We start from the raw sequence: 13411 nt of genomic DNA on the forward strand, positions 1-13411 counted from the left end.
TTTCATGATTTTCTTGCATCTCTCTCATTTCTTTTCCCAATTTTTCCTCCACTTCTTTTACTTGATTTTCAAAACCTTTTTTACTTCTTCTATGGCCTGAGAGCATTGTATATTTATTTTAGAGGTTTTGGATGCAGAAGCCTTGGCTTTTAGATCTTCCTCTGATGGTATTCATTGTTCATCCTCAACCAAAAGAATGGAAGAAAATACCTGTTCACCAAGAATGTAGCCTTCTATAGTCCTATTTTATTCCCCTTTTTTGAGCCTTTTCCCAGCCAGTTACTTGTCTGCAAAGAGTGATAACTTAGTTTCTTCTTTGCCTAATCTAATTCCTTTATTTTATTTTTCTTCTCTTATTGCTAAAGCACAATACTGTACTGAATAACAGTGGTGATAATGGACATACTTGTTTCACCTTCAGTCACAATGGAAATGCATCTAGCTTGTCTCCACTACATATAATGCCTTCCAATGGTTTTATGTAGATACTACTTATTTTAAGGAAGGCTCCATTTCTTCCTATGCTCTCTGGTCTTTTCAATAGAAATGGGTGTTACATTTTTTTCAAAAGCTTTTTATGCATCTTTTGAGATAATCATATGGTTTCTGTTAGATTTGCAGTTGATATAGTCAATTATTCTGACAGTTTTTTTTTTTTTTATATTGAACCAACCCTGCATTCCTGGTATAAATCCTACCTGATCAAAGTGGGCATTATTCTCATGATAAGTTGCTGTCATCCTTTTGCTAATATCTTATTTAAAATTTTTGCATCTGTATTCACTAGGGAAGTTGATCTATAATTTTCTTTCTCTGATTCGACTCTTCCTGGTTTCAGTATTAGCACCATATTTGTATAGTAAAAACAATTTGGTAGTTAGGATTCCTTCACCAATTTTCCCAAATAGTCTATACACTATTGGAATTAACTGTTTTTTAAATGCTTGGTAAAATTTGTGTGTAAATCAATCTGACCCTGGAGATATTTCCTAAGGAGCTCATTGATGGCTTGTTCAATTTCTTTATCTGAGATGGGATTATTAAAGTATATTATGCTCCAGTCTTTTACCTTTACCCTATGTGTATCCTACCTTTTCAAATGTGTTTCTTGTAAACAGTGTACTGTAGGATTATGGCTTTTAATCCATTCTGCTACCTGCTTCCATTTTATGGGAGAGTTCATTCCATTCACAATTACATCTATGATTACTAGCTGTGTCTTTCTCCCCAACTTATTTCCCCCTTCTAATTTGTGCTTTTATTTCTCCCTCCTCTTCCTCAAAATACTTTTCCTTTTGACCACTGCCTCCCTCAAACTTCCATTCCTTTTATCAGCCCCTTCTCTTTTCATTCTCTTTTCCCTTCCTACTTCTTTCCTCACTTCTACCCGCCCCTCCGCTCTTCTTTCTACCTTTCCTGTGCTCCCCTGTTGTGCAAATTAGATTTTTATACTTAACTTACTCCCTCCTGGGGAATTAACTTATACTTAACTAACTTAACTTATTCCCGCCTGGAACCAGATCAGGAGAGGGTAAAGCCCAAACAATGGTCATCTCCCTCCTTTCTTTCTCTCTACTGTAATACAGTTTTCTGCAACCTCATTTAATGTAATTTAACCTTTTCTGCCTCCTCCTTTTCTTCTTTTCCCATTACAAGCTCTTTATTCCCCTTAATTAGTTTTTTTGTCATCATATCAGTTAATCAGTTACCCACAACTTCTATTTATGTAAATTCCTTTGAAATGTCACAACAAATGCACCATTCTCAAAATTACCAATTATCATCCTCACCTGTAGGAATGCAAGCAATTTACCTTTATTGAATAATAATTTTTCCCTTATTTACCTTCTTATCCCTCTTTTCAGTCTTGAATTTTAAGATCAAATTTTCCTCTGATCTCTGGGCTTTTCATCAGGAAGGTCTGGAAATCCCTCATTTGATTGAATGTCCATCTCCTTGTGGGAAAGTTAATGCTCAATTTTGCTGGATAGTTGATTCTTGGTTGTAGTCCAAGCTTCTCTGCCTTAAGGAATATCATATTTCAATCCCTCTGAGATTTTACTATAGAAACTGCAAGGTCCTGTGTGATACTGAGTGTAGTTCCACAATATTTGAACTGTTTCTTTCTGGCTACTTTCAGTATTTTCTTCTTGACCTTAAAATTCTAGAATTTGGCTACAATATTCATTGTCCCTTTCAATTTAGGAATTCTGTCAAGAGGTGAAGAGTGGATTCTTTTGATGACTATTTTGTCCTCTGTTCTAGGACCTCAGGGCAGTTTTCCTTGTTGATTTCTTGGAAGAGACTGCCCAGACTCTTTTTCTCATCATGACTTTCCGATAGACCAATAATTTTCAGATTTTTTCTCCTGGATCTATTTTCCAGGTCAACTGTTTTTCCAATGAGATATTATTTTTTCTTTTCTTTTTTCATTCTTTACATTTTGTTTTATGAATTCTTGATGCCCCGTAGAGTCATTAACTTCTACTTGCCCAATTCTAATTTTTAATGAATTGTTTTCTTCAGTTAGCTTTTGTGCCTCTTTTTACTCTCATCTCATTTGTTTTAAGGAGAGAATAATATTCACACTCAATTTGGTATGAAAATCTACTTTACACTACAGGAACCTAGGGGGGAAAGGGATAAGCAGGAGGTATAGATGATAGAATGGAGGATGAATGGGAGGGTGTAATTAAAAGTAAACACTTTTGAAGAGGGAAAGAATCAAAGGAGAGAATAGAATAAACAGACAGGATGGGATAGAGGGATATATAGTTAGTCTTTCACAACATTATTGTTATGGAAGTAACTCCATGTGTGACTGACTACACATGTATAACTTATATTGAATTGCTTGCCTTTTCAGTGGGGGTGGATGAGGAGAGAGGAAGGGAGATAATTTGGATCTCAAAGTTTTAAAAATGAATGTTAAAATTGTTTGTATATGCAACTGGGAAATAAGACATACAAGTAAAGTGGTATAAAAATCTATTTTGCCCTATAATAAAATAGAGGTGAAGGGGATAAGTGAAGGGGGTGGGGGTTGTGATAGAAGGAAAGTAGGTTGGGGGAAGGAATAATAGTAATGCACACCATCTTGGAGTGGAGGGATGGCAGAGATGGCAACAAAACTTGGAACTTAAGATCTTGTGGAAGTGAATATTGTAAACTAAAAGTAAATTAATTGATTAAATAATTGACACACACAGAAACAGGTGAGAAGATGATTTAAAAAATAGCACCAAAAGGGATCTGAACATAGTTACTGTGGTGATGGGGAAAATCAAAATACAAACCCAGAAAAAAACAAAAATGTCAAAAAAGGTAGCATTTTAAGCATGCCTTAAAGAAAAATATGAACTGGTGGTAGCCCTTCTGCCAAAAAACATCCTGAAAATACTCAATACAATTTTAAAAATCAAATGATGTAAGTAGAAGATAAAATGGAAAAGAAATGATAGATGCCAGAGAAGAATGGATAGAGTCAACTACTTGGTAAAAAAATAAAAATCAGAGCAAGAAGAACAAAAATAAGAACAAGAACAAAACCTTGTCAAAGGTTTGTCTGAAGACACAACAGAATAAACATTGAAATATTCATTTCAAGGTTCTGTGGGTGCCAGGACAGTCACAAACAGGAGAACTGGGTCTTCCAAAGGGTTCCATTTTGTGGACTTCAACTCAGAGGAAGATGTCAAAGCTGCCAAAAAGGCAGTAGAGGATGGAGAAATTGATGGGAACAAAGTAACCCTGGACTGGGCCAAGCCTAGTGATTTTGGAGGTTGAGGGGGTGGCCACGGAAATGCTGGTGGTGGCCAGGGTGGCTCCAGGGCCAACGCAGTGGCAAAGGAGGCTGAAAGGATCTCAGATGCAGAGGACAAGAAAAATTTAGAGGGAGACCAGGGTGGTTTCTGAGGAGGCCAAGGAGGTGAAGGTGACAATAAGCCACAAGGAAAAAAGACAAAGTTCGAATATTGTTCCCCTTCTCTTTCGCCCAGACTTTGGGGATTTCCTCCTGTCATATAATCACTGATAGAGAACATTTTGAGAACATTCCAAGACACACAGGCAGCCCTCAGGCATCTTGGGCAAATTTGGATGACATTTCAAGGGAAATGGCACAGTGGTTTTGACTGAATTGACATTCTATATAAACTTTTTGCAGAGACAGGTGGTGGGTTTTGGAGGTCACATTTTTGTCAAGGAGTTGTCTTGAGTTTATAATGTTATACGCCATATGCAAAACTATTTTTTTTCTACAAAAATATGAAAAGAGAATTCACAGAAGAGTTTATAAAGAAAAGTGGACAAAGGTATAAAGAGATACAAACCCTAACTGGAACAAGTGGACAAATGGAAAAGGAGATGTGAAAATTAGCTGAAGAAAATAATCTACTAAAAATTACTGTTTTGCAAGTGGAACTTAATGACTCAAGAGACATCAAAAATCAGTCAAACAATGTAAAGAATGAAAAAATAGAAGAAAATGTAAAATATCTCATTGGAAAAACAGCTACCCTGGAAAATAAATCCAGGACAAAAAAAAATCTAAGAATTATTGGTCTACTGAAAAGTGATAATGAAAAAAAATCATCCTGGACAATATCTTCCAAGAAATCATCAAGAAAAATTGCCCTGAGGTCTTAGATCCAGAGGGCAAAACAGTCATGGAAAGAATCCATCAATCACCTCCTGAAAGAGATCCCAAACTGGAAACATCAAGAAATATTTCTGCCAAATTCCAGAACTGTAAAGTTAAGGAGAAAATACTGCAAGCAGCCAGAAAGAAACAATTAACTTCTGGAGGAACTACAGTCAGTATCACACAGGACCTTCCAGGTTCTATATTAAAAGATCAGAGGGGTGGGAATCTGGGAGCAGCAACCTCACATCTAACTCAGAACTTTCACAGTCTGACCAGCTAATCCCCCAGATACAATCCAAAATGGCATCAGCTTTCAAGGATCAGTTTATCTTGAATGTCCTAAAGGAAGACCAAGTTCCCCAGAACAAGATCTCTTGTTGTGGTTGGTGCAGTTGGCGTAGAATGTGCCAGTAGTATCTTAACAAAGGAACTGCCTGATGAACTTGTCCTAGTTGATGTAATAGAAGACAAACTAAAGGAAGAGATGATGGATCTCCAACAAGGCAGCCTTTTCCTCAAAATGCCAAAGATTGTTTCCAGCAAAGATTACAGTGTGACTGTAAACCCAAAACTCGTCACTGTTAAAGCTGGGACACATCAACAGGAAGGAGAACATCATCTTAAATTGGTCCAGTATAATGTGAATACCTTTAAATTCATGATTCCCAATATTGTTAAATTTCAAGCTGCTTATTGTTTCCACAACAGTGGTTGTTTTGATATATGTGTCCTGGAAGATAAGTGGCTTTCCTAAAAATCATGTTATTGGAAGTGGTTGCGGTCTAGATTCTGTCCATTTCCATTACCTAATGGGGGAGAGATTTGGTGTTCATTTTTCAAGTTGTCATGCATGGGTCCTTGGGAAACATGGAGACTCCAGTGTTCCTGTGTGTGAATCTTGTCAGTGGGTCTCTAAAGAACCTTTATCGTTCTTTGGGAACTGATGCTGATGCAGAGAATTGGAAAGATGTTCATAAACAAGTGGTTGAAAGTGCTTATGAGGTAATCAAACTGAAGGGCTACAATCCCTGGGCCATTGGCTTGTCTGTGACAGATCTGGCAGAAAGCATTATGAAGAACCTTAGGAGAGTACATCCAATTTCCACCAAGGGCTAATATGTCTTCTTTAATGTCCCACGTGCTTTGGGGCAGAATGGAATTTCAGATGTGATGAAGGTCAACCTGAATCTGGAGGAGGACAGCCATTTTAAAAAGAGCACAGATACTCTTTGAGAGATCCAGAAGGAGCTGCAATTTTAAAACCTTTGAATGCGCTGTCATTGAGAGAATATGACAGGGGCTGGGAGTTATGTATGATCTGCTTTTTAAATAGGTCAAATCCTTCCTCTGATTAGTGACTAAACATGAGAAATGTGAAACCTGTGAACACACCTTAGTTTCTTCCTAAAATTAGAAATGGGGAATAGAACATACATACATACATGCATACATACATACATACATATATACACATATATAGCAATAGTTCCAAATTTCCATATTATATAAAAAGATCTGTATATGTACAACATAACCAATTCCTCAAGTGTCATGCTATCTCTAAATACTGAGTAAACAACAAGTAACAGGTGAAAAAAGATCAGAGGGATCTAAATGTGATATTCTGTAAAGCAAAGGAGCTGATATTACAATCAAAGATCAGTTACCCGCAAAACTGAGCATAATATTTCAGGCAAGGAGATGGACATTCAATATAATAAGGAATTTCCAGATCTTCCTGATAAAAATGCCAAAACTCAATAGAAAATGTGATCTTCCAATACAAGTCTCAAAAGAGGCATAAAAAGGCAAACAGGCAAAAAGAAAAACAGATTGTTATTCAATGTGGGCAAACTGTTTACATCCCTGTAAAGGAAGATGACACTTGTTAATCTTGAGAATTGCATATTTATTATGATATTTAAATGGGATATACATAGATAGAGTGGGTATAAATTAAATGGTATGATGATGAAAATGTGATTTAAAGGTGTGAAGGGATTGTCACAGTGAAATTGAGGAGGCAGAAAAAGGCAAATTATATCACAGGAAGAAGCACAAAAGCAAATTACAGTAAAAGGAAAGAGAGGAGGGAGATGAATAGTGTTTGAGATTTTTTTTTCATCTGATTTGGTTCAAGGAGGGAACAACAAAATCAGTTAAGTATAGAAACCTAACTATCCCTATAGAAAATAGAAGGGGGAAGGGGAAAGAAAAGAGGGGGAGGATAAAAGGGAGAGAAGAAGTAGTAAGGGAAAATGGAAAATAAAGGAAGAGGGGACTGATGGAAGGGAGGGAAGATTGAAGGAGGTAGTAGTCAAAAATTTAAACTATTTTGGAAGGGAATGGAGAAGAGATAACTAAAATCATAAAGAGTGAAAAATAGCATGGAGGGAAAGACACAGATAGTAATCATAACTGTGAATGTGAATGGGATGAAGTCTCCCATAAAATGGAGGTGGATAGCAGAATTGATTAAAAAAACAATCCAACAATACTTTATTTACAAGAAACACATTTGAAACAGGGGGATACAGCCAGGGCAACAGTAAAAGATTAAAGCAGAATACATTATGCTACAGCTGACATAAAGAAAGGTTGCAATCCTAATATCCCACAAAGCAAAAGCAGAAATATATCTAATCAAAAGATAAGGAAGGAAATTATTTCCTGCTAAAAGGCTCCATAGACAATGATGCAATGTCATTATAAACATATACACACCAAGTGGTATAGCATTCAGATTCTTAGAGGAGATGTTAAGGGAGTTATAAGAAGAAATACACAGGAAAAATATTCTAGTGGGGGACTTCAATCTCCTCTCTGAACCTGGTAAGTCTAACCTCAGAATGAGCAAGAAAGAAGTTAAGGAAGTGAATATGACTCTGGATATGGCAGATATGATAAATCTCTGTAGAAAAATGAATAGGGATAGAAAGGAACATACATTTATCTCAGTGATAGAAGGTACATATCCAAAAATACAAACCTTACAAATCCAGTACCAAAAGTCAGAGAAAGTCAATGCATCCTTCTCAGATCATAATGCAATAAAAATTATATTTGATAAAAGGATATGGAAAGACAGACCAAAAATTAATTTGAAAAAAAAATCTAATTCTAAAGATAGACTGGGTTAAACAAGTTAATAACTTCATTCAAGAGAATGACAATAATGAGACAACTTACCAAAACTTATGGGATACTGCAAAAGCAGTTCTTAAGGGAAGTTTTATATCATTGAATGCATACATGAATGAAATAGGGAAAGAGTAGTTCAATTAAGTGGACATGCAGCTCAAAAAGCTAGGAAACCAACAACCTGAAAATCCCAAAGTAAATACCAAATTATAAGTACTGAAAACCAAAGGAGAGATTAATAAAATTGAAATTCAAAAGGCTATTGAATGAGGAAATAAAACTAACTTTTGGTTTTATGGAAAAAACTATAAAATTGATAAAGATTTGGTCAATTTGATTTTTTAAAAAAAGAAGAATACCAAATTACTAATATCAAAAATGAAAAGGGTCAAATCACTTTCTTTCTTTTTTTTTTAAGAGACAGCCTTTATTTTAAGCATTTTGCATTATAGATTTCAAAAGTAAAATGTCCAGAATGTCAATTATATTTAAAAGAAAACTACTTTTGACTGGCGAGCACAGAAAGGAAATAATCTGTAAGAGTGGGACAGACAGCTCAGTGAACTTTTTTTTTTTTTTTTTTTGGCTTTTCGTTCTATTGCCCATCTCAATAAAATTAATTCTTTGCTTCCATTTTAATTTCCCATTAGTAACAACAACCAAAGTTCTTGAAATAATAATTCTTTCCAGGAGATAGATAGGGTTATCATAAAATAATCAAACCTCTTGGATTCTGTAACAGAACTGGAACAGATATTGAAATTGACTGCTCCCTCTTTGACACCAAAAAGGTGCTAACTAACAATATTCAATCACTTCTCTGCATTTTCATTAACATATAAAATTAAATTACCAATTTAAAAAATCAATATATCCTCTTTAAACATCTCTTACATTCACAATACTTTATTTCAATTCAGTGTCGGTGTGGTTTAAGTAATTTTCCATTCATAAGTCAAACAGCAATTCAAGCAATACAACCCACCCAGGGGTAGTGATAGTCTCTTTAGGTTTTGTAGTGCAAATGAAACAGCAATCAGAACTGCAGCAACTGTTTGACATTCCTAATATATAAAACAGACAAGATACAGTACATGCAAAAAGCTCTAATAAGCAGATGGTCACAGGGCTGAAACATTGGACAAATTAGCTGGTGGTCCAGAGGTGAAGTTGATGGGTTTCCCCAAAGTGTTTCAAAGCTTCTCTGCACACCAAGTTGCATCTCATGCTTTGTACTTGTCTTTGCCAGTCTCACTAATGACACAGACATGGTTCAAGTCCCTGAAGTATTCGTTGTAGTCAAGGGCATATCCAACGACAAATTTGTCTGGAATTTCAAATCCAACAAAGTCAGGTCTGTATCCTACACTTCGAGGTGTCCTTTTCACCAGCAAGCTGGCTACTTTTACCATCTTTGGATTATACTGCTTGACCAGGGAAAGCAAAGTCTGCATCGTTTTACCCGTGTCAATGATGTCTTCAACAATCAGGACATTCTTTCCAGTTAAAGTTGAAAGATCATCTCCACCAATCACTTTTATGTCCTCTGTTGACTGGTCATTACAGTAGCTCTTCAATCTGATAAAATCTACTGTCATAGGAATTGATTTATCACTATTCCTGTTCAATGCCTTGATATAATCCAGCAAATCAGCAAAGAATTTATAGCCACCCTTGAGGACATAGAGGGCAACAATATTGTGGCCTCCCATCTCCTTCATCACATCTCGTGCCAAACGTTCAGTCCTGTCCATGATAAGTCCATGAGGAATGAATACTTTTTCCAAATCCTGAGCATAATGCTTAGGGATGCAAAATAAGTCCAGGTCATAGCCTGGTTCGTCATCTTCAATCACGATGCTGGGGCTCAGGTTCGCCATGACGGTGCAGGGGGCTCGACGGCGACGGCTGGGCAGCTGCAGGAGGACAGGAGAGGAGAGGAGGAGACTCAAATCACTTTCAAAGAGGAGGAAATTAAAACAGTAATTAGAAACTACTTTGCCCAACTGTATGCCCATAAATTTGACAATGTAAGTGAGACGGATGGATATTTATACACACACACACACACACACACACACACACATTAACAAGATTAGGAGAAGAAGAAGTTGATACTTAACCCCATCTCAGAAAAGCAATTTGGACAAGCCATCAATTAACTCCCTAAGAAAAACTCTCCACAGCCCAATGGGTTTAAAAGTGAATTCTAGCAAACATTTAAATAACAGTTAAAACCAATACTATCTAGACTATTTTGGATAATTGGTGGTGTCCTACCAAAATCTTTTCATGGTACAAATATAGATCTGATACATAAAACAGGAAGAGCCAAAACAGAGAAAGAAAATTATAGACCAATTTCTGTAATGATATGGATGCACAAATTTTGAATAAGATATTAGCAAAAAAGAATACAGCAAGTTTTCATGAGAATAATACATTGTGATCACGTAGAATTTATATCAGCAATGTAGGGCCAGTGGAATATTAGGAAAAATATCAGCATTACTGATCATATCAACAACAAAACTAATAGAAAACATATGGTTAACTCAATAGATGCAGAAAAAACTTTTGACAAAATACAACATTCATTTCCATTTTAAATATTGCAGAGCAAAGGAATAAACAGAACTTTCCACAAAATAATAAGCAGTATCTACTTAAAATCATCAGCAAGCATTATATTCAATGAGGATAAGTTAGATACATTTCCAATAAGATCAGAGGTGAAACAAGGTTGTCCATTATCATCACTGTCATTTAATATGGTAAAAGAAATGTTAGCTTTAGCAATCAGAGAAGAAAAAGAAATTGGAGGAATTAGAACAGGCAAAGAAGATACAAAGTTATCACTCTTTACAGATGATTAGATGATATACTTAGAGAATCCTAGAAAATGAAGTAAAAAACTACTTGATATAATAAGCAATTGTGGCAAAGTTAAAGGTTACAAAATAAGCCCATATAATTCATCTGCTCTTCCATATATTACCAACAAAGCCCAACAGCAAGAGATAGAATGAGAAATACCATTTAAAGCTAGGGAAGATAACTACAAAATATCTAGTAGTTCACCTGCCAAAAAAAATCCAGGGACTATATGACACAATTACAAAATACTCTCAGTAAATGGAAAAGCGCTAGTTACTTGTGGATAGACCTAGTTAATATAATAAAAGTGAAAATTCTACCCAAATTAATTTGCTTATTCAGTGTCACACCAGTCAAACTATCAGGTAATTATTTTCTAGAGCTAGAAAAAATATCAGAATTCTTCTTGAAGAAATAAAAGTCCAGAATATCAAGGGAAATAATGAGAAGAATTGCTAGGGAAGATGACCTAGCCCTACCAGATCTGAAATCATATTATAAAGCAACAATTTTCAAAACCTCTTGGTACTGGCTAAGAAATGGAAGGGTGGATCATAGGAATATGTTAGGTACTCAAGACACAGTAGTTAATGAATGTAGCAATCTACTCTTTGATAAACCCAAGGACCTCAGCTTCTGAAACTCACTGTTTGACAAAAACTGCTTGGAAAGCTGCACAACAGTGTGACAGAAACTGGGAATAGACCAATACCTGACATTATACAGAAGAGCAAATTCCAAATGGATACATGACCTAAGTATAAAGGCTGATACTATAAAAAATCAGGGAAGCAAGTAGTAGTGCCTTTCTCAAATTTATGGAAAATGAAGAAATTTTTGACCAAAAAAGAGATAGAGCACTGTAGAGGGCCCAGGGGGCTGCGAGTCCTGTGATCAAGGCCATAGCTGAGGCAAAGCCTGTTCCTGTGGGACTTGTGCTTACTTAAACCCTGGCAGAAGCTCTCCATAACCTTGGAAACTGATGTTCCTGCAGATACTAATGTTCTGTACAGTAAAGTTGCAATTGGGTCTGGGAACTCAGGAACTAGCTTCAGGAACAAGACAAGCTTCGTAATTTGCTTCTGGTGTAAAGACGTGGGATAGTCATGGGATGATGAAGTAATGGGATGAGCTCAGCCTGCATGTAATTGTGGTTACAGCCTTTATAAACTCTGACTCTCAGCTGAATAAACGGAGTTGCTTATCATCTCATCTCTGGCCTCATTCATTGCTCACAGTTCACTCAACCAAGACTGACAGGCACTGCTGGTCAGAGACCTGTTGGTCTGGGGGATCTGGGGGGCTCGGGCCCAAACCCCAAGCAATTGGTATCCAACGTGGGGCAGAAAGAGAAACTAAGGCCTCTCTGAGCAGGCACTGCAGGGTCAAAAGCGTAAGCTCAGAGTCGTACAAGAAAGATGTAGCCTGCATCCCTCAGTCAGTGCCCCAGAAGGTCTTCGGAGTCGGGACGATGTGCACTCAGCTGACTGAGAAGAAGAGAAGACAACTACAACCTGTGAGTAACCTGCTTTTACACAAATAGGCAGTGAGCTAGGTTCTTAGCATCATGGGGCTAACAACATCTACAGAAACTTTAGATAAAAAGATGGGGCTAACAACATCAACAGAAGCTTTAGATAAAAACGCTTGCACAGGTCTCATATACAAGAAAGCTAAAAGTCAGGGAATAACACTGCAGTTAAAAGTGATTAGATGGTTTTTAGAGTAGGTTGAGGAAGTGTACCCCTGGGTGAAGGATGGACCTCCAGCATCTACACATACTTGGCAAATAGTAGGAGAGCAGCAAAAAGCTTGTGACTTAGAGAAACCAGGAGTTTTGTCACTGTCCACCTTCTTTCTGTGCAATATTATAACATATTCACTTCAGGCAGAGGAAGGAGGCTGTGACAAACAAGTAAGGCAATTTGCGGTATCCACACAGACCACAACTTCAAGTTCTTCAGAGAGTTCAAGACAGCATAGTCCAGACAGATTTTATCCAAACATACAGAAAAAACTAACAGAGTGGAAAGAGGGAGAAAAAATTAATAACTTGGAGACCAAGCTGTACAATACAAGGACGTTTGGCGAAACAAAAGTAAAGCTGGGAGAAGCCGGTTCCAACAGTAAAGATAGAGTTCACACCCCTCTAGATTGTAAATCCTTAAAGAAATTACCCAATTATGAACCAGGTAGTCTTTACATTCAATCTCTTCTAGACAGCATTTCTCAGACAGCCCTATGTCCCAATGGTTGGTGCAATATGGTTAAACTACTCTTGAAGGACAAGATTGCTTAGTTTGTAAATCTGAATATATGAAAGATGTTTGGAACACAGTGAAAGAAAGCAAGCCAAATATTTAATTTGTACATAGAATTTTTGACAATCCTTCCTCAGTTTTTGGATTTTTATTGTCTGTATACGTGTTCTGTCTTTATGTATTTTGTGTGTGTGTGTTTGTGTGTTAATACCACCAGTGCCCTTGCGCTAGTTGGAATGCAGTTATCTCTTTTCCTCTCCCTCTGTCTCTCTCTCTCTCTGATGGCTGCAGCATCAGGGAAGAGAATGGAGAGAGAAAGAGAGGAACAAACATGTCTTGTGTTGTTTGGTTTATATGACTGCTAAAGTCAGTTTCAGGTTAGAAACAATTCACAAAGAAACAACATATGTGCAGTTTTAAAAGGGGGTGTAATCAAAGCCCACTAGGAGAATAACATAGGTACTACCTTAAATTACACTTTTGAAAA

General features: G+C 36.7%; 2 pseudogenes; one reads left to right on the forward strand and one right to left on the reverse strand.

Annotated features, from left to right (window-relative positions):
* Positions 1-4945: 4945 nt before the first annotated feature.
* Positions 4946-5905, forward strand: LOC140518800 (L-lactate dehydrogenase A chain pseudogene; annotated as a pseudogene).
* Positions 5906-8189: 2284 nt separating this feature from the next.
* Positions 8190-9727, reverse strand: LOC140520283 (hypoxanthine-guanine phosphoribosyltransferase pseudogene; annotated as a pseudogene).
* Positions 9728-13411: the final 3684 nt, after the last annotated feature.

The sequence above is a fragment of the Notamacropus eugenii genome, chromosome 1 (assembly GCF_028372415.1).
Source record: "Notamacropus eugenii isolate mMacEug1 chromosome 1, mMacEug1.pri_v2, whole genome shotgun sequence".
NCBI classification, from domain to species: domain Eukaryota; kingdom Metazoa; phylum Chordata; class Mammalia; order Diprotodontia; family Macropodidae; genus Notamacropus; species Notamacropus eugenii.